Source organism: Micromys minutus (genome assembly GCF_963924665.1).
Source record: "Micromys minutus genome assembly, chromosome: 8".
Classification (NCBI taxonomy): Eukaryota; Metazoa; Chordata; class Mammalia; order Rodentia; family Muridae; genus Micromys; species Micromys minutus.
Window position 1 is genome coordinate 72,094,844 of NC_137977.1, and position 25,066 is coordinate 72,119,909.

The following is a 25,066-nucleotide window of genomic DNA, read 5'->3' on the forward strand; positions in this document are numbered from 1 at the left end:
AGACAGGCTAATCTGCAAAGTTGGGCAACACCAACTACTATTGATTATAACTTAGGTATTGCAATGTTGGGGGCAATTTACCCAAGGCTTTCTTAGAGGCTCTGATGAAAGAATAGGAGACTAGTTCTGTGTCCTTCCCCAGATCCTTGCCCAGACTTGGCAAGGTCTAATCTGGGGCTTGGATCAGGGCCTCAGGTTAGTCGAATCTTAAGTTGCTGAGAACCTTAGTTTTCCCTCTGAAAGGCTGTAGTAGGCCATTGTATACTCAGTCTGACACACATGAAATACCCTGTGTTCCCACTGTGCGACAATGCTTGATAAGCTTTCTGATAACTTTGTCCTGTTGTGTGATAGCTTTCTGCTGACTTTCTCCCAGTTTCACCCCATAAACAGTATTAAGTATGCTGTGCTACTTAATAAATATGCTCGCATGAGCCATCCGCTTATGCAGACCTCCTCGCCCCAGGTTTCTGTATTATTTATTTTCTCATACCTCAACATCGTCCTCTCCCTCAACATGTATCAATTTGAGACCTTCATTCAGGTCACTGAAAAATCTAGCCAAGAACTCAGGGGCCCTTGGGGAGGTCGTAGGCCCTTAAGATGAACTTACTACTACTTGCTCAATGGGCATAGTATCAGTATGCTTGTAAATTTGTATCTATATTCCTATTTTACAGTGACCCACTCAGACTTCATAGAAGTTTCTGTGTGGAATAGATGATAATAAAAATGAAAACTTACAATTGGTCAAAGCAATAATCACTGAGGAGTGCTCAGCCACAAACTGAATATTCATAATACACCCCTTTCCCCAAGGCTCTGGAACTATCACAGAAGAGAGAACAAAGATTGGTGACAGCCAGAGGTTGGAGAGGATCACAGTAAACTGGGTTCAGTGTCATGACAGGACAGAAAAACTACACTCACAAACTCTCAGCCCCTGTGGTTCTCTGCACAAGATGAAATCAGCCAGCATTCTAGCATCAGATTAGGAGAGTTTCGTGAGCTCAGACCCATAACTGCCAAGTTAAACAGTTGAGTTTCTGGGTTTTCATAAAGGGTTTGTCTCCTATTCAGGATAAACATATTCCAGTGAATGGACCCATACTCAGAAGCATATGAACAGCACAAAGTGGAAGTGAGTCTCTTGGTCATTAACTTTTTAAAGAGAAAATAAGTTGTATGGATAGGAAGTAAGAGCTGATCTAGGAAGAGTTAGTGGGAGGAGTTGGGGAATAAGTTTGATCAAAATGCTTTTCATAAAAGTCTTACAGAATTAATTTTAAAAATTTTAAGCAGAAAGTTTGCAGTTCATATCAGAGCTGCAGAAATGCTATAGAATGACAATATTTAAATATGGACAAGTACTGGAGCCTTGTTGTCATGGAGATGGAAGGAACACATAGAGCACCCAGTGAGGAAGTTTCCTCTTTAACTACCACTGTGAGAAGTACCCTGCCTTGGCTCAGAGATGTAAACTGGCTACAGGCATACTTTTACTTCAGCCCTGTCATACCCTTCAGAATTGAAATAATACATTCACTGTTGGAAGCTGCTAGACAGATTACACATGGTTATTTCTTCAAGGAGAAATGAAACTGATTATCCCAGTAAACATTTAGAAACATAGATATTGTCTGAATTCTTAACAACAAGAATGCATATTGCATATGCTAATTCATTTTTTGGGGTGCAGAGGAACTTTATTGATGGTATTCAAGAGAGTAGGGAGGGCTCTCTAGGCCCCTATTATTATGGGGGTCTGGGATGGAAATCGTGAGGGAGATGCTCAGTGTTGGGGGCTGAGTTGGCATGGGACTCCTCAGAAACTGAGGGCCTCTCTCTTGCTCTCAGTGTCCTTGCTGGGGGGTGGGTGGTCCAGGGTTTCTTACTCCTTAGAGGCCATGTAGGCCATGAGGTCCACCACCCTGTTGCTGTAGCCGTATTCATTGTCATACCAAGAAATGAGCTTTACAAAGTTGTCATTGAGACCAATGCCAGCTCCAGCATCAAAAGTGGAAGAGTGGGAGTTGCTGTTGAAGTCACAGGAGACAACCTGGTCCTCAGTGTAGCCCAGAATGCCCTTTAGTGGGCCCTCAGCTGCCTGCTTTACCAACTTCTTGATGTCATCATACTTGGCAGGCTTCTCCAGGCGGCATGTCAGAACCACAACAGATACATTAGGGGTAGGAACACAGAAAGCCATGCTAGTGAGTTTCCCATTCAGCTCTGGATGACCTTGCCCACGGCTTTGGCAGCACCAGTGGATGCAGGGATAATGTTCTGGGCTGCCCCACGGCCATCACGCCACAGCTTTCCAGAGGGGCCATCCACAGTCTTCTGAGTGGCAGTGATGGCATGAACTGTGGTCATGAGCCCTTCCACGATGCCAAAGTTGTCATGGATGACCTTAGCCGGGGGGCTAAGCAGTTGTTGGTGCAGGATGCATTGCTGACAATCTTGAGGGAGTTGTCATATTTCTCATGGTTCACACCCATCACAAACATGGGGCATCGGCCGAAGGGGCAGAGATGATGACCCTTTTGGCCCCACCCTTCAAGTGGGCCCCGGCCTTCTCCATGGTGGTGAAGACACCAATAGATTCCACAACATACTCAGCACCAGCATCAGCCCATTTGATGTTAGCGGGATCCCGCTCCTGGAAGATGGTGATGGGCTTCCCATTGATGACAAGCTTCCCATTCTCAGCCTTGACTGTGCCATTGAATTTGCCATGGGTAGAGTCATACTGGAACATGTAGACCATGTAGTTGAGGTCAATGAAGGGGTCGTTGATGGCGACAATCTCCACCTTGCTAGATCCTGAGCAGAAGGCAGCCCTGGTAACCAGGAGCCCAATGCGGCCAAATCCGTTCACACCGACCTTCACCATCTTGTCTAAGGGATGGGGCTGGCACTGCACGAGAAGATGCGGCTGTCTGTAGAACAGGGAGGAGCAGAGAGCCGCTAATTCATTTTTAAATGATAAATACCAACCCTGGTTCATTAAGCAGGTTTAGTTTGAACTCCTGAATGAACTGAACCAGATAACATGAGATGATTACCGCTCAGATTTTAAATAAAAATATATGAAGATTTAGTTGCTTGGGCTCATGTAGTTTGGAATCTATTGTTGACTGAAGACACACAGTATAAATTTGAAAAATGGATTGATCTTTAAATGAACTAATGAGGTTTTCTCAGAATATATTTCTGAGCACAGTTGGTAGTGTGGGAAATATTTCATCCAAAAAAGTAAAAATATCAATAGCAATAAGAGACTTGTCTTTTTCTCCCCTGAAAGATGTAAACCATAAGTAGTGATTTATCTTACCACTTTTTACAGAAAATTGCTGCCAAGTAAAAATAATTACAGTTGGCCCGCATATTTTACTGCCAAGTGATCAACCACACATGAAAATATCCTAGCACTCATAAGTAACGTATTTTTAACATTTTCATACATATTTACTTGAATAAATCTCACATTTGAAATTATCATATCAAAAAATATTTTAAAACTCTAAACAATGGGAATATTTATAGTTGTAACATCTTTGAAACTTTTAGTCCACAATTCTATGGCCTATCAAATTGATATTTTTGTGTGCCTGTGATATTTTCAGAAAATATAAACTTGCTGCAATTGTATTGGTTTCACTAACTTTACATTTGCTTAATATGTCTCTTTATAAGGATCTAATTTAGTTTTTCAAATGATCCATTCAAATCAGTTTTACACCATGATGTTTCTCCAATAGATTCTGATTTTTCTAAGATGCATTTTCTGAAGATCAGAGTCAGAAGAGTTTTGTGATACTGAGTTCCCTTGGCTTTAATTTTATCTCAGTGAGTCACACTTGAGTAGTTCAGCTAGGAGACCTCCTTTTTCATTCTGCCTTCATAAGTGATTCAAAAATAAACATATATGTATTTCATTCATTTTTTTAAATAAATGCATCATATTTTATATATGTTCATAGTCCTTTTCAATCTGCTCCCAAATTCCATGCCCACACAATTTTTTTGTCTTCTTCATTTTGTGAACTCATTGAATTCTATTGATGCAACCTATAAACTCAGAGTAATGTGGCCATATACTGGAGCATGTGGGACATACCAGGGGTTGTGCCTTTGAAGAAAATTCTCTCTACAAGCACCAGTCAATTATGAATAGCTCCTCAGAATTATGGCTTGATGCCCCATTCCACTCTCTATGCTGGGACTTTTTCTGGCTATAGCTTGTACAGGATTTGTACACATTGTGATAACTGCTATGAGCTCATATATGCAAGAGTCCTCTTGTATATGGAAAACAGTTTCATTAGAGACATCCACCACCCGTGACTCTTTCAATTGTTCTGTATCCTCTACCACAATGGTTTCAAATCATTAGGAAGAGGAGAGTTTGGTATACTCATCCCAGTTATTGCCATGGTCACTTATTCTCTTCACCTTGATCAGTTGTGGGTCTGTATATTAATTGTGATCTACTAAAAAAGAGCAGACATAATATGCAGTCACTGATAATTTGATACTAGCCCCAGAAAGCTCTGAACACCCCAGAAACAACTCACAGGCCATATGAAGCTCAAGAATAACAAAAGCCAAAAAGTGAAAGCCTCAGTCCTTCTTAGGAAAAAAAAATAAGTGTATAGCATCCTCTCAGAGTGTGGTACACCTCGACCTTAAATCATTAATATTCCAAGAGCTAGGAATATAGCCTTGTGGTAATTTTTTCTATTCAAAGATCATTATGCTTAATCTATACACACCAAGAAAACTCCGACTGTTTCCATGTTACATTCTATTCTACATGTACTTTATTCTTATGGTAACTAGTAAGATTTCAATGCATGCTATGAAAACTCTAAAAGAATTAAGTACTGTCAGAAATATATTCATATAGTGTTATGCCAAAATGCTTTTAAAAATCTCTACATGTATCTCTCTTTTTTAAATAAAGTTGTAAGACAAAAAAGAAGTCTAGTTGATGAGATTTGAGAGATGAACTAATCTGTGGATATAATGATAAGTCACTGAAAGTCTGATTGACACAGGGACATTTGAAAAAATAATGGTAGTAAGTTCTCCCCCTTGAGCCTATGGTATATATCTCCCACACATTCTTCGTACCCTTAACATTTCTAGGTATGGGTTGCATCTTGTTGAGCCATCCTTGGATATAATTAGTGTACTGTGCATTATTCCCATGGTATTCCTACTACTGTTGCACCAGGGAGCATACCTTTCCACGTAGGTTCTTACTATAAGTTAAAGGGCTAATAGCTGGAGAAGATACATGATTTTTCACTTCTTGGAGCATGAAATATAGCTACTAGAGATGAAGCTTCCAGATCAATGCCATCTTCATTTTCCCATGTTCCCGTGTTCATGCAATCTCTTCCATAATAAGGTATTTGTTTTAGTATATTCTACATGTTTTCATTGGTAAGACTAAAAGCTCCCTAGTGGTAACCCTAAGAGGTAACTGACATGTCATGGCAGACTTCATTCACAAGACTAACTGGGCAATGCAACCTAAACTTTACAGGAAAAGAAAAATAAAACAGGAACCTAATTGTTGGGTGAAAGAGGATGAGAGTAGTTATTAAAGGAATTGGGTAGGTAAGTGTTCAAAGAAACATTGCATCAAATTCTCAAGTACTAAATGGGTGATACAAAGCACTGCATCCGAAATCACCTATCTTCACATTGGTCACAATGCAAAAAGCTACAAATCTCCAAACTCAAGTTGAGCAGCTCCACTCAAAGACTCCTCCTTCCCAGTAGCAGTTTAATGATTCTATGATTAATGATACTGGGAGGTGTGTGAATCTTTATGTGTTATGAGCTTTCTGAGCCTGGCAAATTTCTTAAATCTTGGGACCTTCCTTCTCCTTCCAGGAGTATAAGTATCAATTAAGAAGAAATGGTTATATAATATGTGCATACCTGGATCCCCAAACAATTCAGAAAGAAAAATGAGCCCATCAAGATGGGTGAAGATGAAGAAGAGCCTTAAACTCTTTATACAAACATTACACTTAAAAACTAGTGAAGATTAATAATGGTGAGACACTTGCTACAGAGCCTAAACTTGATAGATTTATACACATACTCATATACAAACAAACTCATGTCAAACACACACACACACACACAGACAGACAAATTTAGAGTATACACACACACACAACTTTTTTTTCTTTTTTAAATTTTTTACTTTATTTTAAAAAACAAAAATAAATATACAAATTTTCAGTATTTTGTATAAAAGTATATGAATACATTTTAAGGTTGTAATTAAGTATTTGTGGGTACATATACATACACATATGTATATATGTAACAATAATATAGGAAAAGAGGCTATTAATTTTAGGGGATAGGAGAGAGACAAGGAAGGGCTGTAGAGAGAAAAGGGGGATGTAATACAGTTCTATTTTAATTAAAATATATTCTTTTTTGTTGTTGTTAAACTTCACATAGTCTGTGAGTTGTTTCTGGTGTGTTCAGAGCTTTCTGGGGTTAGTATCCCATTATCAGTGACTGTATATTATGTCTGTTCTTTTGTGACTGGATTATCTCACTCAGGATGATATTCTCTAGATGTAACCATTTTCTTGAGAATTTCATTAAGTCATTGTTCCTGATAGCTGAGTAGTACTCCATTGTGTAAATGTACCACAATTTTTGTATCCATTCACCTACTAAAGGACATCTGAGTTCTTTCCAGCTTCTGGCTATTATAAATAGAGCTGCAATGAATATTGTGGTGCATGTATCTTTGTTGTATGTTGGAGCGTCTCTGGAGTAAATGCCCAGAAGTGGAATAACTGGGTCTTCAGGTAGTACTATGTCCATTTTTCTGAGGAACCACCAGACTGATTTCCAGAGTGGTTGTATCAGTTTACAACCCCATCAACAGTGGAGAAGTGTTCCTCTTTCTCCACATCCTTGCCAGCATCTGCTGTCATCTGAGTTTTGGATCTTGGCCAATCTGACTTGTGTGAGGTGGAATCTCAGGGTTGTTTTGATTTGCATTTCCCTGATGCCTAAGGATGTTGAGCACTTTCTTAGATGTTTCTCAGCCATTTGATATTCCTCCACTAAGAAATTTTTGTTTAAGTCTGTACCCCATTTTTAATAGGGTTGTTTAATTTTCTGATGTCTAGCTTTTTGAGTTCTTTGTATACCTTGGATATTAGGCCTCTATCTGATGTGGGGTTGGTAAAGATCTTTTGTCACTCTGTTGGCTGCTGTTTTGTTTTCTTGACATTGTCCTTAGCCTTACAGAAACTTTGCAATCTCATTAAGTCCCATTTGTAAATCTTTGACCTTAGAGCTGGAGCCATTGGCGTTCTGTTCAGGAAATTTTCTCCTGTGCCTATGAGTTCTAAGGTTTTCCCTACTTTCTCATCTAATAGTTTCAGTGTACCTGGTTTAATGTGGGGATCTTTGATCCACTTACACTTGAGCTTTATACGAGGAGATAAGAAAGGGTCTATTTTCATTCTTCTGCATGCTGAGTGCCAGTTGAACCAACACCATTTGTTGAATAGGCTGTGCTTTTTCAATGTTTACAGCTCCTTTGTCAAAAATCAGGTGACCATAGCCCTCATGTATATGGGCTCACAATTTTTTTTTTCAACTCATTCAAAGCACCATATGAAAGACAGAAATGTAAAGTTCTCTCTTAAGAAAACTAGAGAATGGGAGAAATTTTTTTGGCTACACTTTAGACTGAAAATACATATAGAACTCAAAAAACAAAGCATAAAAACAAAACAGCCAGTAAATGGGCTAGAATTCTGAAGTGTTCTCAAAATAGGAAATACAAACAGCTAATAAACATTTTTAGAAATACTCAAATCATCAATTATCAAAGAAATTAAAATTAAAACTATTTTAAGATTTCATTTCATACTAATCAGAATGATTATCATCAAGAAATCAAACAATTTGTTGTTATCTTGGCAACAGGCTTCTTTTTATTTTTCATGCTATCAAAAAAATCTTGATGATCCATGTAATGTAAACATGGGTAAAAATGTGCCTAACTGCACATATTAAATTGCCTGACTTTCAAAGTGAGGTTTTTTTAATGAATCTTTTGTAATTATGAAAGAAAAGAAATTAAATGATAACAAATGTTTATTAGAATATGGAAAAAGAGAAATTCTTGTTCACTGCTGGTAAGAGTACAAACTCAAGATGTAACTATGGAAATCAGAGGTTCCTCAGAAACCTAGAAAACAAGATTATAATGTGACCCTGTTCCATTCCTGAACATATACCCAAAACTCTACATCCCACTTTGCCCCAAGCCTGCCTAGTATTTGGCTGTGGGGTGTTTATATCTGCTCCTATCAGTTGCTGAATGAAACCGCTCTAAAGATGATTTGGAGAGGCACCAATCTGTGAGAATGGCTGTCTATAATTAGGTATCATTTCACTGACATTTTTGGCCAGTTGTGTTTGCTTCTATCCTAGACCTCTGAGCTACTTGTTCCTAGCCATTCTGACAGTCTCCTTTGGGCTTCCTCTCATGGTGTGGGTCTCAAGTTGGACAAATCATTCATCAGCCACTCCCACAAGTTCTGTGCCATCATTACTCCAACACATCTTGCAGGTAGCCCACATTGTGGGTCAAAGGTTTTGTGGCTGGGTTGATGTCTCAGTCCCACCACTGAAAGCCTTGTCTGGTTACAGAAGATAGCTGGTTCAGGTTCTGTATTCCCCATTACTAGGAGTCTTCCATAGGTTCACCCTCATAGATTCCAGTGAGATTTCATTGCACAAGGTTTCCGTATTACTTACCCCCAGTGCTTGCTAACTCTAGTCATCTCTTCCCCTCCATCCTTTCCCCTATACCTAATCCCCTGACCCTTCCTGTTCTCCTCTGCATCTGTCTCCAGTCTACCTTGCAAAATCTATCCTATTTCCCCTTCCAAGGGAGATCCATGCACAACTCCTCCTGCCCCTTTAGCCTTTCTTTTAACTTGTCCCCTCTGGGCATGTGGATTGTAGCACCTTTATCATTTATTTAATAGCTAATATCCTCTTATGAATGAGTATGTATCGTGCTTGCCTTTCTGGTTCTAGTTTATCTCACTTGGAATCATTTTTTCTAGTTCTATCCATTTGCCTGAAAATTGAATGACATCATTTTTTAGCAGCTAAGTAAAACTCCTTTATTTAAATGTACCACATTTTCTCAATCCATATTTAATTTGAGGAACATTTAGGCTAGAGAGCTGGCTTAGTTATTAAAGGTTAGATCAACAACCAAAACCATGTACTTTTAAAAAGCATTCTCTTTGTCAAATTTATTTCAACACTGAAGAAGAAATGCCCAGGAGACATGTATATTCATATTCTAAGGACTGTAGTAAAATCTCAGGAACTAGGAATGTAGACAGTCCCTGATGCCTTGATGTGAACAGTATTAATTTAGCAGAGAAGATTATTAAGGAATAGAAAGTTCAAATATCAAGTCTCAATGCATCCAGGTATCTAGTGATCATAAAATTAATGGTGGTGAAAAAGTCAAAGATTGCTGATTCAGCTTGCTTTGTTTCCTGCCTCTTCTCTCTGTCTCTGTCTCTGTCTCTGTCTCTCTCTTTCTCTCTCTCTCTCTCTCTCTCTCTCTCTCTCTCTCTCTCTCTCTCTCTCTCTCTCTCTCATTATCTCTATCTTTATCTCTATGTCTATCTCTCTCTCACACACACACATACATACATACATACATACACACACACACACACACACACACACACACACACACACACACACACAAATTGACCATTTTCTGGGGACTCAAACTATTTAGTGCATACAAATTGATAAACCTTTGCTTTTCTGCTTTGCTTCTTTTCCATGCCTCTACTCTGAGTATCTCTAACATTCTGCCTTTCATTCTTCTCCATCATGTAATTATAGGATATTGACAAAATAGATCAGTTGTTTCTCCTGAAGGCCATGATTATTACCTGATGACTCCTGGCTGTGTTTTTAGTGAGGTCAAGTTTCAAAGCCCTCTAAGTCTCTTACTAACTGCTACCTCATAATTCCTCTGGACCTTTGTCCTACTTCAGAAAGATCCCTGTAGACATGAACTGCGTTGATTTCCTTCCACCGCTAAATTGATAGTATGCGTTTATATGTCTGACTTTATATTTACTTTTATTATTCTACAAAAACAATCCTATCCTGTTCAGCTATACACCTTTCATTCTTCATCCTTTTTCACTTAGACCTGTCCTAGCATCCTCTACTTCTTTTCAACAGTTCATATTTCCCCATAAAGATTTTACTCTTTTTTAAACCTTTTTACCCTTCCCTCTTCTCTCACCATATCTTGTCTAAATATACCTTAAATCTCAGCCTACATCCTACATCTCAATTTCCTTTTCACTGCTTGCCCTATTCAACTCTAGCACCTATTTTTGTGATTCTCATGAAATTACATCCAGGAGAACACTTCTTATCCATTCCAGAATGTAAGTTTCCTGCTATATTTGACTTTATTTCTTACTCAGAATTTTATGATGGTTCACTAATAGTCTTGATTCTTTCTGCCCTTTAGTATTTCCTCTTGTACTGTGCCTGGGTTCTGCCTTTGGGCCTATACTTTTTCCACTCTGTATTCTTTCTGGATAATATTATGCACTCTTTATTAATGATCATATAATCAAAAAAGTGCCCAACTCTAATCATTTATTTCTTAATCTTTTGCGATTTCCACATTCTAGACCAATTATTAGCTAGAGAGAAAATATAAACAAGCTAGACACAATAAATTGTCTTTCTTCTTAGCAGTCTTAAACTTCAAACATTATTTAACATGTTTTAGGCTTAACTAATGACTAATGACTAATCCAGAGCTCATCTGCAAATAAATGGTCTGAACAATTCAAGAAAGCTACAGATCAATCATCCAAGTCCCCAAAGGTAGTTCTCATAGTTTTTCCTCTTCTTGACTCTGGCATCAGTTCTAAGTAACTTGCCAAGTTTGTACTTAAACAAAGGCAACTGTAAGGTGTCCCTTGTGTTAAAAAAAATGGGGCATCTCCAAAGATGGTTCTGATTACTAATTTGGAGCCTGGAAAAGTAAAGGGCACATGAGCAGAGAGAAAAACAAAAATAAACACCAAAGTCCTGCTTTTTCTGATGAGAATGTTCTATAGAAGTCAAGACATTTCTCAAAAGAGGAAATACTCCCAATGGCGAAGCTTTTGAGAGTGCCATTGTATAGTGTGCCCAAGTGCTCTTCTATGCTGTAATACTGAGTTGCTGCTGCAAGAGAATCAACAAGCAAAAAATGACTTCATTCTATTAGCTAGTTCAAACTTAGATGGGGTGTCTAAGTAGGGCAACTGCACCAAGAAGATGAAGATACTAAACTGTTGTTACCACACTAAGAAAAATGCAATGAAAATTTTCAAGGTCAGAACACAGAGAATGTGCACAGAACTGTGGTATATACAAAATTACTATCAGCAACATCCATTCATGATCTGTGTGTGTGTCTGCCTTGGGGGAGTTCTTTGGTGATATAGGAAGTGGTGGTGAAGTGTGAGCTAAGTTTTGAATTCTGGTCCAAAGTGGAAGGATATGGGGAAATCATGACAGTTTATAAAATGCCTTAAAATAGAACACGATTGGTTTAGGAAATGACAGTAGTAGGTGTTCCTCTAGGGTCAATGACCTACTCAAAGTTAGTTAGCTAGGTTGACAGTACCAAGCACAATTTCTCTGCTATTAATAAGCTTTTTAACTCCAAATTAGCTTTTGGTTACCAACAAGATAAAAGTGACACGTTGCAACACTGGGACTATCTTTCCAGGTCATTATTGTGGTTTCCAGGCATCATAGCTTGTTGGCACCATTGGTTGCCTTTATCCTTTGGCAGATTATATAGCACCTTCCTGTGCAGTGAGAGCCAGTACTCAGGGGAAAGGGCTTCCCGCCCAAGTCCAGCTCAGTTCCTACAAGTTCTGTGTCCAACTATTTCTGGTCCTCAACAACAGGGTCTTACTTTCACATCTTAGCATGCAGCCAAGACAGTACAATAGCAAACACTGGTTTGAAAAATCTCTCAAACAAACTACCAATTCACATCTTCCTAACCAGAAATTTTAAAGGAGTTTCACATATCTTTTTTTTCTCCCATGAGTTTTTTTTTTTTTTTTCTCACATGGTCTATATCTCTTGGGGACAGTGTTAACACCCCATGTGGCATAACTACATTTGATACCTCTCTCGTCTTCTACCTATATCTATCATCTCTATCTGTATATCTATCTATCTATCTATCTACCTACTTACCATCAGCTATCACCTATATGTTTGTATCTATTTCTCTCCACTTCCTATGCTCTGTGTGTGTGTTTGTGTATAAAGTGAACATATAAAACAATATTTCTCTGTGGCTCATTAAAAAAAAACCCCAATGTTATTATTTACCTTTTCATCTTCTCACTTTCTCTGTATTACCCCCTTTCTGAAATTCTCCAGACAAAGTCTCCCTTAATTTTTTCATTTCCCCTTTCTGGTACCTGTGCCCTGATGCCCCTATCTTGAACTTCTCCCTCCTCCACCATTGCTTCCTCTTTACTCTACTGGCTTCTGCAGTTATATCAGGTTATAAGATTTGGAGCTAATATTCACAAATGAAAGAAATGTGCAGTTTTGTCAATCTCTATCCTATCCCCTCACTCAGTATAATAATTATTATATAAACATATTATAATTATGATAACAATCTTAATTCCTGGGAACAACTAAGATATACCTCACCCGAAGAATAGATAAAGAAAATGTGGTACATTCACACATGGAATACTATTTGGCTATTAAAAAAAGAGACATACTGAGATCCAGAGACACAGGCCTGGTGAGAATGAGCTGAAAGTAGCCTGGCCAAAGGGGGCCAAGCATGCAGAAAGCACCCCTACCAGATTGGTTCAAAAGGCAGGAACTCTACAATAGGGACTCAGTTTCCACCCAAGGGGCCCTTGCATGCAGAACAAAAACTCAGGTCATCTGCAAAAAGGTACAGCGGAGATCTAGGGAAACAGGCAAGGTACACAGGAGAGACAGGAAAAAAATCACGGACAACAAGACCACTTATAATCACAGACAACAAGATGGCAAGATGAAAGCAAAAGAACATACCCCTGGGAAACCAAGACAACATGGCAACACCAGAACCCAGCTCTCCCATCAGGGCAAAGAGCAGAATGCCAAGCACTCCAGAAAAAGAAGACTCAGACCCGAAATCATACCTCAAGATGATGATAGAGATTCTTAAACAAGAATGAGAGGAAAAGCATAAAGAAATAGAAGCTTTTAACGAGGAAACAAGAAAAACACTCAAAGAAATCAAAGAACTAGAGGAAAACAGAACCAAAGAGATGAAGGAATGGAAGTGGGAATTTAAAATGGAAATGGAAACAATAAAGAAAACACTAAAAGAGACAACCCTGTAGGTAGAAAACCTAAAAGAGAAATCAGTAGTCACAGATGCAAGCATCTCCAACAGACTACAAGACATGAAAGAGAAAATCTCGGGTGCTGAAGACAACATGGAAAACATAGACAATACAGTCAGAGGAGATGCAAAAACCAAAAAGCTCCTAACCCAAAATGATTCTGACCTGAAAGTTTCATTCCTAGTGGGTAGTTTTCATTGTTCTGGGATGCACTGTGCATGCTACTGGGTTAGGAAGAATGATCAACAGTATATCTAGATGTGGTCCCTTTAGGCTATCAGAATTAATGACCTCACTAGTTATGCCCACTGGTACAACAGTGGCACAAATGTTATGGGAGTAATGAACCACTTTATGGTTAGATTTAAAATATTCTTCACTAAAAATAATTTACATCTTGTACCATTAACTAGGCCAAAAATATTTGTATGTCACAGGATCTAGGGTAAGACCCAATACTGCTAAATATAATATAATAAAATGCCTCATAGGTTATCATTATATTCCTGTATTTGGGTATCTCTTTCCTCTTAATGCTTATAGGGCACAGAAATTAACACAAAGACATACAATTAGTCAACTTATAAATTTCAGCTCTAAATGGATCACTTATATTATACCCTCTTTTTCAAGACTCACAGATAATCATAAAAGAGAGAATTAAAAGAAATTGTAAGTGCAGAGAAGTAGTAGGTGTCTTCAGTTAAACAGTATTCTGTAGGCACTTAGGTACCACTGTATACATGAACTCACAAATGTGACTTCATGCACAAGATCAAGTCAGCTAAACTCTCAACATGAGTAAAAAAGGGACTCATGAAGTTGCACCCAAAGATGAGAGGTTACTGGTAATCAATGGCTCCTGGAGAATGAAGTTGGGAGGATAAAATTATTGGGGAAAATGAAGGATAAATTTGAAAAAGATAAAAAGGTGATAGGTTTGATCAAAATGTGTTATACAAACGTGTGAAATTCATGAACAATGGAAAAGAAATACTTACAAAAGGAATAAAAACAGATTGCTTTGGAGACCCAGGAGGGACCAAAAGATGACATCTCAGTCAATTCATGAGTTATAAGTATATACATAGGGCTGGGTGATAAACAAACAACATAGAACTATTTATAACAATTCTAAGGAACTAGAACCTTCAAAAACAATGCCATTGATATCTGATGTGGCCTCTCTTGCTGTGTTCATAGTTAGATGACAGGATAAAAAGGCAAAATTTGAAATGTAGGCCTATCAAGTTCCCTAGATCCCTGTTTATTAATATTAATCACATCCTTAATAACAGAATCCTCTTAATCACATCCTAAAGATCCTTCTTTTTTGTTCTATCATTGAAATCTCAGTTATAATACACAAATCCAAGGTAAAAATCAATCCACAGAATAGAATTTTGACAACATCATGCTGAGACAGCTCAGTTCCATGATGGTCTGAAGAGCCTTCTGGTTTGCTGTAAAAATGTGATTGATATTGCTATATATCATGGGGAAAGGTAATGGAAACCTGTAAAGAAAAGTTAAGGCCAAATAGTCCTTGTCTCAAGTTTAGGCTCAAGATTGACTTTCAGATATCAAAGTAAATCATGGCAATTAGCTTCAATATTACTAATAAATAAAAAAGACTTCTTGGGTTGTAATCCAACTTCACCAGCTAGGGCAAGACCTTATATTGGAGCATGAATGATTTTCAATAACACTAGATAGAATATATGGAGGCAATGCTGGGGTCTGTGGGAAAATATAGGTGGAATTACAGGTAAGCAGACCAACCCTTTAGTAATTAGGATCAGTGATTTAAATCAAATCTCTCTTTGGACCACTAAGTCTAGGGGCCTAATCAGTAAATGCATATACATTAGTTATTTAAAAGAATTTACTATGGAGACCTGGACAATGAGGAACAAGAAGCTACACCTTCATATGATCTATGTTGCCTCCATAATAATCAACAGCATCCACTGTGGTTTCACATAAGTTCTTTCTTTGTGTCCAGACTCTGATGTGCACTGGACTGGAAGAATGAAGCAGAGACTGGAACAGGTGGTATCTGCATGATTCCTACCTGGCTTGGAGATGAGGGGCCTTCTCTGATGATCTTAGTGTTACAGCTCTTTTAGACAAAGGCTTTCTCTGAAGATCTTCAGTGAAACAGCTGGTGAAAATGCACTTTATTCGAGGTGACCATATATGAACCTTGGAGAGTAAGAAGGAGTTTTCAGCACAAATGTAAAATCCTTGGCTAGAGTCTAACATACAGAAAATGCCTCATTTGTACAGAGAAGCATTCTAGGAATCCCAAGTACTGGCCAAGTGGATTCTCATTGTGAAAGAGGATGTTGAACTTGTAGGTTTGTCATATGACCTATGCTTCTATTGTGAACCTAGTTCTGGTCATTGGAGGAAATGTGGGCTGGTTCCTGCTTTGAGAGGACTCTGAGTAGATCCTAGTGGTGTATGCAGGGAGGCAACACAAGATGATCAGTGAAACCCTCTGGCCTCACCACTGACTTGAACCTGTCACACAGGCTGGCTACAAGTACTATGCAGACAATTTTATACAGATGCAACCAGGTCGTCCCTGCCCTGAAGCTATCTATACTACAGGCCTCTCCAGTCCTAATCCAGGGACTGGCATTTAGGAACCAAGCAATGGGCCAGACCACTGAAAATGTCTGAATGTGTCATCTTCCTGGGAGCTAAATATATCACACAGTTCCACTGGCTCTTATAGAAATTAGCTGTTCTGAACCAGAGAAACTGTGTGAGAATGTGCCCTGAGGCTATTTTGTCTATTCCAGGAGGCTATTCATGCACAGGACAACTGTTCTGTGAGGCAGGAAGAAATAGTGGGCTACCTTCTCCAACTCAGAAACAAGTGAGTACAGAACTGAAATTGTGCTGTCAGGCCTCCAGTGAGCATCTCAACAGGCTTCTGCTACCTGAATCAAACACTTGACTTTCACTCTCTTGCTCCAAGAACATGATGTCATGAGGTTCAAAGGGAGGAACAAAAGGTTCAATTCTCCTAGAGCTAATTTCATAACTAAATCCTAAGCTTTTCATAGAAAGGTCACAGAGCACAGATGACTTCCCCAGGTAACATTAACAAATACTTGCTAAACTCCAGTTTGCGAGAACAGCTACCAGTAACAAAATCAGTTTTCTGCAAGGTTCCAGCCCACTTCAACAGTCCTTTGAAGGCCTCTCACCCAGCCCAGCATCTCTTACTACCCTGGAAAACATGACAATAGCTAGGAAAAATCCCAGGAACTTGGATACAGTTTAATAAGAGACATAGTCAAAGTTTCAGATTTTTTTTCTTAAGTAGATTATCTATTCTTCAATTAGGCATAAAGAAGAGGCCATGAAGTCAGAAAACAGATATCGAGCTAAGAAATCAAAGGCACAGCTTCTCCTAGGTATCACATTAGGGTTCATTGACAACATGAACTTGTTGCTCAGGTGGATTAAAGGTGGTGATGCATACCTTTAACCCCAGCACTTGGGAGGTAGAGGCAGGCAGATTTCTGTAAATTTGAGGCAAGCCTGGACTACAGGACTGAGTTTCAGGATAGCCAGAGCTACAAAAAGAATCTAAAAAATCAACAAAAAAGAAGCTGATGGGTCTGAAGCGATATCTTGGTAGATAAGAACATTAACTCTGCAAGTTCATTTACCCCTTAATGAAATGTTGTTCTGTTTGAGCTGCTTCTGCAGCATTAGTATTCTGAAACTGTTTTTTGCAGACAACGCTCCCATGCAGGCAGCTTTGTGATGGTCAGGTCAGTCAATAAGTGTGTGTGTGTGTGTGTGTGTGTGTGTGTGTGTGTGTGTGTGTGTTTTCTATCCTAGCCACCAGGCAAAGATGGCATAGTCAATACTCTCACAGTGATGGATGGCTTCATTCAATTTGAACAAGTGTATCCCAGCAAAGAACAAAGCATCTCCACAGTAGCTGAGTTCACTCTGGAAGTACTTGTCAGGACACAAGTTCCCCACATAAATCTACTCAAATTGATATATCAATGTGAGGCCTGGCTGTCATGTCCCGTATTTTACTAGACAAAGCTCCAGAAACATATTTCCTCTAGAGGGCTGATAAACTACAGTCCACTGGTGGTTTCTTGGCAGCATTTTGAGATAAAAAACGTTTCTGTAATTATTAGATTAAAACATTATGACTGCTTTATGATGTATGAAAATGGTATGAAATTCCAGCCTCATGTCCATAAATAAAACGGTACTGGAACACAAGCATCCTTGTTCATTTGTACAAGGCAACATTTACACTAAATAAAAGAGATGCATAGTTGAAAAGGCTTAAAATATTTAGAATCTATTTTGTAATTCACTGAACTCTATCTCTCCAAAATTCAGATAGCAAAGTCCTTATTCTCAGTGTCTCTGACTATGAATTTACTAAAGATAGACCTTTAAAGGGTTATTAATTTGGTCACATGAGATCCTTTTAAGGGCCTCATGCACTGATGTCTGGCCTCATAGGAAGAAGAAACAATCCAGACATTTACTTGGGCAGACCAAATGAAAATAGGGCAGGGAGAAAGATACATAAGAGTCGGGGCAGGAGCTTCTAGAAAACACAACCCCATCAGCATCGTTGACTGACTCTGACTCTGTCTCAGGACCAAGTTCTGTTGGGCAAGTCACTTGGTCTATGATATTTTTGTCAATCCAAGTAAAATACATATGCTTTGTTTAAAATGCATGCTTACAACTTTTGTCATATGATATAATGTTGCTTTAAAAATTATCTCTGAACTGGGCTACAGTAGTGCACACCTTTAATCCCAGCACTTGGGAGGCAGAGATAGGAAGATCTCTGTGAGTTCAAAGCCAGCCTGAACTACAGAGTTCCAGGACTGTCTAAGTTACACAAAGAAACCCTCTCTTGAAAAGACAAAAAAGCAAATAAGTAAAGCAAGCTCATGGGGTCTGGTGCAATGGCTTGGTAGGTAAGAGCATCAACTCTTACGTGTCTGTGTTCAAATCTCTGGCGCCCACATTACACACAGGGCACAGATATATGTTCCTGAAACACTAGTGTTTAAATAACACGCCAGCATTAGATAGCACACCAGAATATAGGTAACAAAGAGAGATATAAAGCAGGGTGGCATCCAAATTACCCATCGAGGCATAGATAGGAGGACTGCGTCTCCCACAGATGACATCTCCAAGGCCTAGGGTGGAGGTGGAAGTACAGACACCCAGCATTTTCCTTTTGGCTGTCTGCCTCCATAGTTCGGATAAACTACAAGATGTTTCCCTTATACCGCAGCAGCCCGACAATATTATGGTCAAGAAGCATCTCCTGAGGACACAGAATTTAATCCTCTTTCAGCTTTCATTGTGACAGTGCCTTGTTTCTGTGTCTTTCTTTGCCTCTTCTCTCTCAGAAATGCATAAGACATCCTGGGCTGTTTTGTTATTGAAAGCATGTCTCTCTGCATGTCTCATTTTAGAGGACACCAGGATGTTTGCATCTTGTCTACTCTTGCTAAAAGGACGATCAGCATCTGATTGCTCTACCAACTTGTGCTTCACATCCATGCAAACTGCATGGGAGGAGAGCTCTGTTCTCAGTCTGAAGCATAGAAGACATTCCAGAAGGCAGCAGTCAGATCCACAGTGACCAAGCATGGTCTTTTACCAGAACACAGAATATATCTCCAATATATATCCAAGTGTGCACATGAAGTAATGAGATCTGGATAAAAGCATTTGTTTAGTAAATACATAAATGTAATAAATCTACTGTAAATAATTAACCATGTCTTTAAAGAGTATCAAGAGTGCATTCATCATATACGAAGAAAGATAACCCCTTTTCACCAACCTCTGGTAACTACAAATAAGAGGAAAGCGCCCAATCAGTAGTGTTCAGGGATACTGAATATTTGTCTTCAATGCTACCAGTGCTGTCTGCAATAGCATACTTGGCAACTGGCATGAACAAAGGTGTCAGCCACCTGCCTAGATTTTTCAGGCATAATGCTAGGAACCAGACTGAAGAAAGACATGGTACTGACTTAAAAAAAAAAAAAAAAAAAAAAAAAAAAAAAAAAAAAAAAACAACCACAGAATAGGGATGTCTTAATCAGACCCAGGGGAGGTCGGGGTGGATGGACATGGTTGAAATCATGAGCCAAGGAATAGTCCCTAAGGAACAAAAAATATTTGATTCACCTAAGTTAAATCTTAAAGAATAAAGAATTTAGAGAATATGAAATTAAAGAATTTCACAAAGTAGAAAATGAGGACAAAGAAAAGGGCAAATGTGCCTCCAGGAATGAAAAAGCTTCACATGAAATGTAAAGAGTATTTCTGTGATGACAGGAAAGCCCGACGTCAGACAGGACTTTTTGAAGTGGAAAACAGTGCATCTCTTTTAACAAGGTAACACTCCTCTGAAATCCTCACCTTCCCGTGGCCTGCTGGAACTGACCTGTGCCCTAATTCCTTCATGTCTTCTTGAATCACTCAGCTATACATGTAAAGATCTGCTATTGCCTGGCACCACTACAGACCCTGCTGATATGAAAGCAACAAGCAAGAGCGTATGCTGTCTTCAAGAAAGTTATGTTAATGATCTAAAATAAAACTAGTAAGTATTTTTAAAGTGAAAGTTCTCATTCATTGGAAGAAGGTACTCATTGTGAATGATAAAAAGAAGAAGAATTGTGGCAAACAGTAATCTGGTAACAAGGGAGAATCTGTCCGAGGTTGCTGTTCCCATTTAACTGAATCAAAACTGCACAGGATCTTATTGGCATCCGCTGTTTGGTAGCACTGGTCATGTCTCAGTGTTCAAGGCCTGTGTGGGGCTAGCCAAGAGCCCAGAGTGGGCTAAAGAATTAATTAGACAAGAATAATCTGAAAAAAATCCCCATAACTGACAGAGAGATCCATTGTCTGACAGTTAATGTTAGATACTTACTTCTAAACTATTACACTAAGATTTAACAAGTCCATAGTTCTTTCTGAATCATGGTGTCATCTCAGCATGTTTTATGAATGACCCTTTCTGAGTGGTGGTTCACATTTTGGACTTCAAACTAAATGTGCTTTTCCTGCCTTTGTGTCTAAGATTTCTCTGCAGTGATAGCCAAGAGAGAAGAAAGATTTGCAATGGTTATTTCTAAGGGTGGGAGGTTTCTGAAGGATTCTAAGCTTGTGTGGATACTGGACACAGAAGAGATAAAGGATCGTGGGGAAGCTCACTGTGTAAGAGATTAGCTGGGGACTCAGATAAGACAATAGCTGCTGGGGCTCAAGGGTGCCAGGAAACAGGGACATCAGGTTAAAATCCGACTGCAAAGGATTCTCTACTCCCAGCTCTTCACACAAAACACCCAGAAGCCAGCACGCTTTATAAGTCAAGAAACAAATGAAATTAATAATATAAAACAACAACAAAGGTCTATCCTCAAGAAGTCAGGTTTAACAGGACTGTGGGGGGAAAAAAAAACAGGGATATCACTAGAGGTGACACCCCACCATGTGAAGCTACAAAGGACATTACACAGGGTTCTGAAACTACGCTGGTTCCTTCGTGGCCCTGCACAACATTGTGTGTTGGTGATCCTGTGTAGCAAAAGTAAATGCACAAAGAGCTAATAATATGTGAAGTCAAGGCACTCCCAGATATTTTAGAACATTATTCATCAGTATAAATGATGAACAACTAGCAAAGCTTCATCATGCATTGGACAAGATCCTACAGCACAAACAAGAGTGCCAAAGAGAAAATAAGAGACCTAAAGGCTTTGGGTAGTTTTGTTTTATTGTATTTTTGAAACTGTAATTGCAACATCTCTCCCTTTACTTTCCTCCCTCAAAACTCTCCCACTTGGCTCCCATTCTCTTTCAAACACATGGCCTCTCGTTTCACTAGTTGTTACTTCAAGTATGAATATATAGTCATAAATATATATATATATATATATATATATATATATATATATATTCACAAATTTAACCACCTCAGTTCATATAACATTGCTTGTATATATTTTACAGGGCTAATCATTGGCTAATCATTTACCAATCACTGAATTCTTCCCTTGCCTGCTCACAGCTTTACTTAATCACCTACATTTATTTGTGTAAGGTTGAAGCCTTCTGGGCTTACCTCTGTCCACTTGGGCATGGCCACTGCTGTCATCCTGTTCAGCTCACATTTGGGTAGTCACGATGACAAGGCTTTATAGATGTGGCAAAAGTCCAAACGAGTAAAATTGAAACAAGAGTTTAAAAGAAGAAGAAAAAACAAAACAGAACAAGAAAAATGATGTTTTAATGGCTCCAGCCACATATGTAGCAGACGATGACATTGTCTGGCATCAATAGGAGAAGCTTTTGGTCCTGTGAAGGCTTGTTTCCCAGTGTAGGGGGATGCCAGGGAGGTAAGATGGGAGTGGGTATGTGGAAGTGGGAGCTTCTCCATTGGAGCAAGAGTAAGGTAGAGGAAGGGAAAGGGATGGGATAGGGGAAGAGAGGATAACATTTAAAATGTAAATACAAAAAAAAATATCCAATAAAAAGATTTAAAAAACCAAAAACAAAAAAAATCTAATGATGTATTCAGTTTTATAACTGATGCTCTAATTTGATATGAAAAGAAAAAAATCTTAAAGTAGGACTCTCAGAAATAAAAATATGATCTCCAGCAACTGTACTAGGAGGGAAAGAAACTAAAGAATATCTTGAAGAAGAATAATAAAGATTTAATCTGATTCTTTTTTAATCAATCTAACATGTTTTGAAGGAAGTAAATAAAAAATGGGAAATGTTATTTTAAAAAGACAAAGGTTAAAAAATAGATATTTATGCTTTCATATAAAATGGAAGAAAACCTACAACAGAAAAGAATGCTTTAGAGAATGCTGGGAGACAGCTGACAATGCAAAGATATCTTCAAATTTCCTGTAAGGGCTAAAGGTAGACTTTGTCAAACACACCAGCATGCTTTTCCCTCTCAGGAAGTTATTAAGAATATAGGTCACCAAGAAAAATGACTATGGCAAGAAATCAAAAAATTTAACATTCAGAACACAGTGGATCCAGGATCCACCTAAGAAATGCAGTAAAGGAACATTCCAGATGACAGGTACCAGATATGCACAGAGAGCAGCAACTTAGGACCAGAAAATAAGTGGATAAATAAATAGATGGATAGATAGACAGATAGATATATAGACAGACAGACAGACAGACAGACAGACAGACAGACAGACAGATAGATAGATAGATAGATAGATAGATAGATAGATAGATAGATAGATAGATATAGATAGATAGACAGATAGATGACATACATACAGAGAGATAGACAGACAGACAAACTAACAAATATAAAATATAAAATCAATAAATGATACAGGGGCACGTCTTTGGGTCAGGAGGAAATGAATGGTGCAGACGGTACTGTCTTGTGTTAATTGATGTTGAGAATATGGATTATGGAAAGAGATCAAGTCAAAAAGGAAGACAAAGAAACTCCATGAAAAACAAAAGTTCTAGAGCCTCACCATCACTGTGGACTACTGGTGAATAGTCATCTAACCACTACCAGAAAAAGTATTTTGCCTTCAAATTCTTATCAAACAACTAGTAAAAAATTAAAACAAAAGCTTATGTTAACAATGTCAAGATACAGAAAGAAACTATGATGAGCTAAAAGAATAATGGCCTGGCTACTGTTGTGTAACAGTTAGGAACCAACAGATTCGATCCCAGAATTATAGAATTAAGAAACTTGAAAAACATAATAGACTCGTCCTGGGATAGAGGTGGGATTCTTAGTTTTTTACCTGTATGATTCTCACAAAATAATCAAATATTGATGATAAATCACAAAAGTATAAGTATGTTAGCTAGCAATATATAAATGAACACCATCAAAGATGAACTGAGTTAAATAGTTTTAAGTAGAATTAGAAGTGGCAAGGATATTGCTTTTACTAGAACAGCCTCTGTGTCATAAGCATGTATTGTTTAACCATATATGTTATTATGTAGTAACTATAACAATGACCTTTTCCTTTTTGAGAATATAATTACATCATTTCTCCCTTCCTTCCAAATCTTCCCATATACCCCTTCTTTTTGTCCAATCTGTGGCCTTCCTTTTAATTGTTCTTGCATACACATATGTTTACATTATATTGGATTATATGCATATATTATATATGTATAGTATGTAATATATGGTCTGTTATTTACAGTATATATTATAATGCATGCATGTATTATAACATGTTCAGTCAGTTTAATGTTACACATATGTATGTTTTCAAGGCTGATTATTTGGTAATGGATAACCAAGTGCTTGCTCTTCCCTTGGGACACTGTTTCTCCTGTTCTCTGTTTTCCTTGGTTGCCTGTAGTTCTTTCTGTAAAGTTAAAGCTTCCTGAGATTTCTCTGTCCACATTGTCTGTTGGTGTTCTTATTCAACTCATGTTTTTGCAGAATTGTTGGCGTGACTTTATGGGTGTAGTTTCTAACACTACTAGGAGATACAATATCACAGCAAACACCCTGTTTCTGAACCACCCCATATGCAGCCAACAAACCCAAGCACTATTGCTGATGCCAAGAAGTGTTTACTGGCAGGAACCAGATATGGATGCCTTCTCAGAGGCTCTCCCAGAGTCATATATATACAGATGCGGATGCTTGCAGCTAACCATCAGATTGAACATGGGGACACCAAAGAAAAACTAGAGAAAGGATGGAAATAGCTGAAAGGTTTGCACCCTCATGGGAAGAACAACATCAGCAGCAGCCAAGGCACTGAGGTGGAAAGGGTGAATGGGAGAAGGAGCACCTTCATGGAAACAAGTTGAGGGGGAGGAAGGAGGGAAGGTATAACATTTGAAAAGTAAATACAGAAAATATTCAATAAAATTTAAAAAATAAATAAATAAAACAAAAAAATAAATTTGACTTAAGCCTTATGCACATTTATCATGTTTTAGTGCAGATCTCAAATGTTCCCCCAAAGTATCTGTAATGATGACATTATTCTCATGCAGCCATGTTCAAATGTGGGGTGTTTTGAAGGTAGCTAGACCATAAATGATTCAACTTAGTAAATGTAGTAATTCATAGAATAAGACATTGGACAAGGGCAGAAACTTTAGAAGTCAGTAAGAAGTAGCAGGTCATTAGGAGCATGTACTTGGGGAGTAGGTGTATATCCTGACCTATACATCCTGTCCATGCCAAAAGCAATTTAGCTGAGCCACATACTCCAGCTATGATGTTCTGACTCACCATAACCTAATGCAAGGGACCCAGAATAATGCAGTCTGAAATCTCTGAAACTGTAAGCAAAATTTGTTATTCTTAGTTCATTTCTCTTAGGCAGTTTGTCATAACAATTGGAAGCTGAATAACAAACTTGTCCTTACCCAGGATCCACTGAATCAGAACAGTAGGGAAGGAAAAGTGAAAAATCTGTTTAACATTCTCTCTGAGAGATTTTGATGCCATAAATTTAAGCAACTATTGTAAATTCTCAAAAACA

The 25,066-nt window shown here is 38.3% G+C and overlaps 1 pseudogene across 1 annotated transcript in view; it reads right to left on the bottom strand.

Moving 5' to 3' along the window:
• Positions 1-1,822: 1,822 nt before the first annotated feature.
• The window catches only part of LOC308423681 (glyceraldehyde-3-phosphate dehydrogenase-like), a 96,698-nt pseudogene continuing 73,454 nt past the window's right edge, over positions 1,823-25,066 (bottom strand). Inside the window, exon 2 of the transcript XR_013975666.1 lies at positions 1,823-2,942. The product of XR_013975666.1 is annotated as a glyceraldehyde-3-phosphate dehydrogenase-like (transcript). The remainder of the gene's footprint in view (positions 2,943-25,066) is intronic.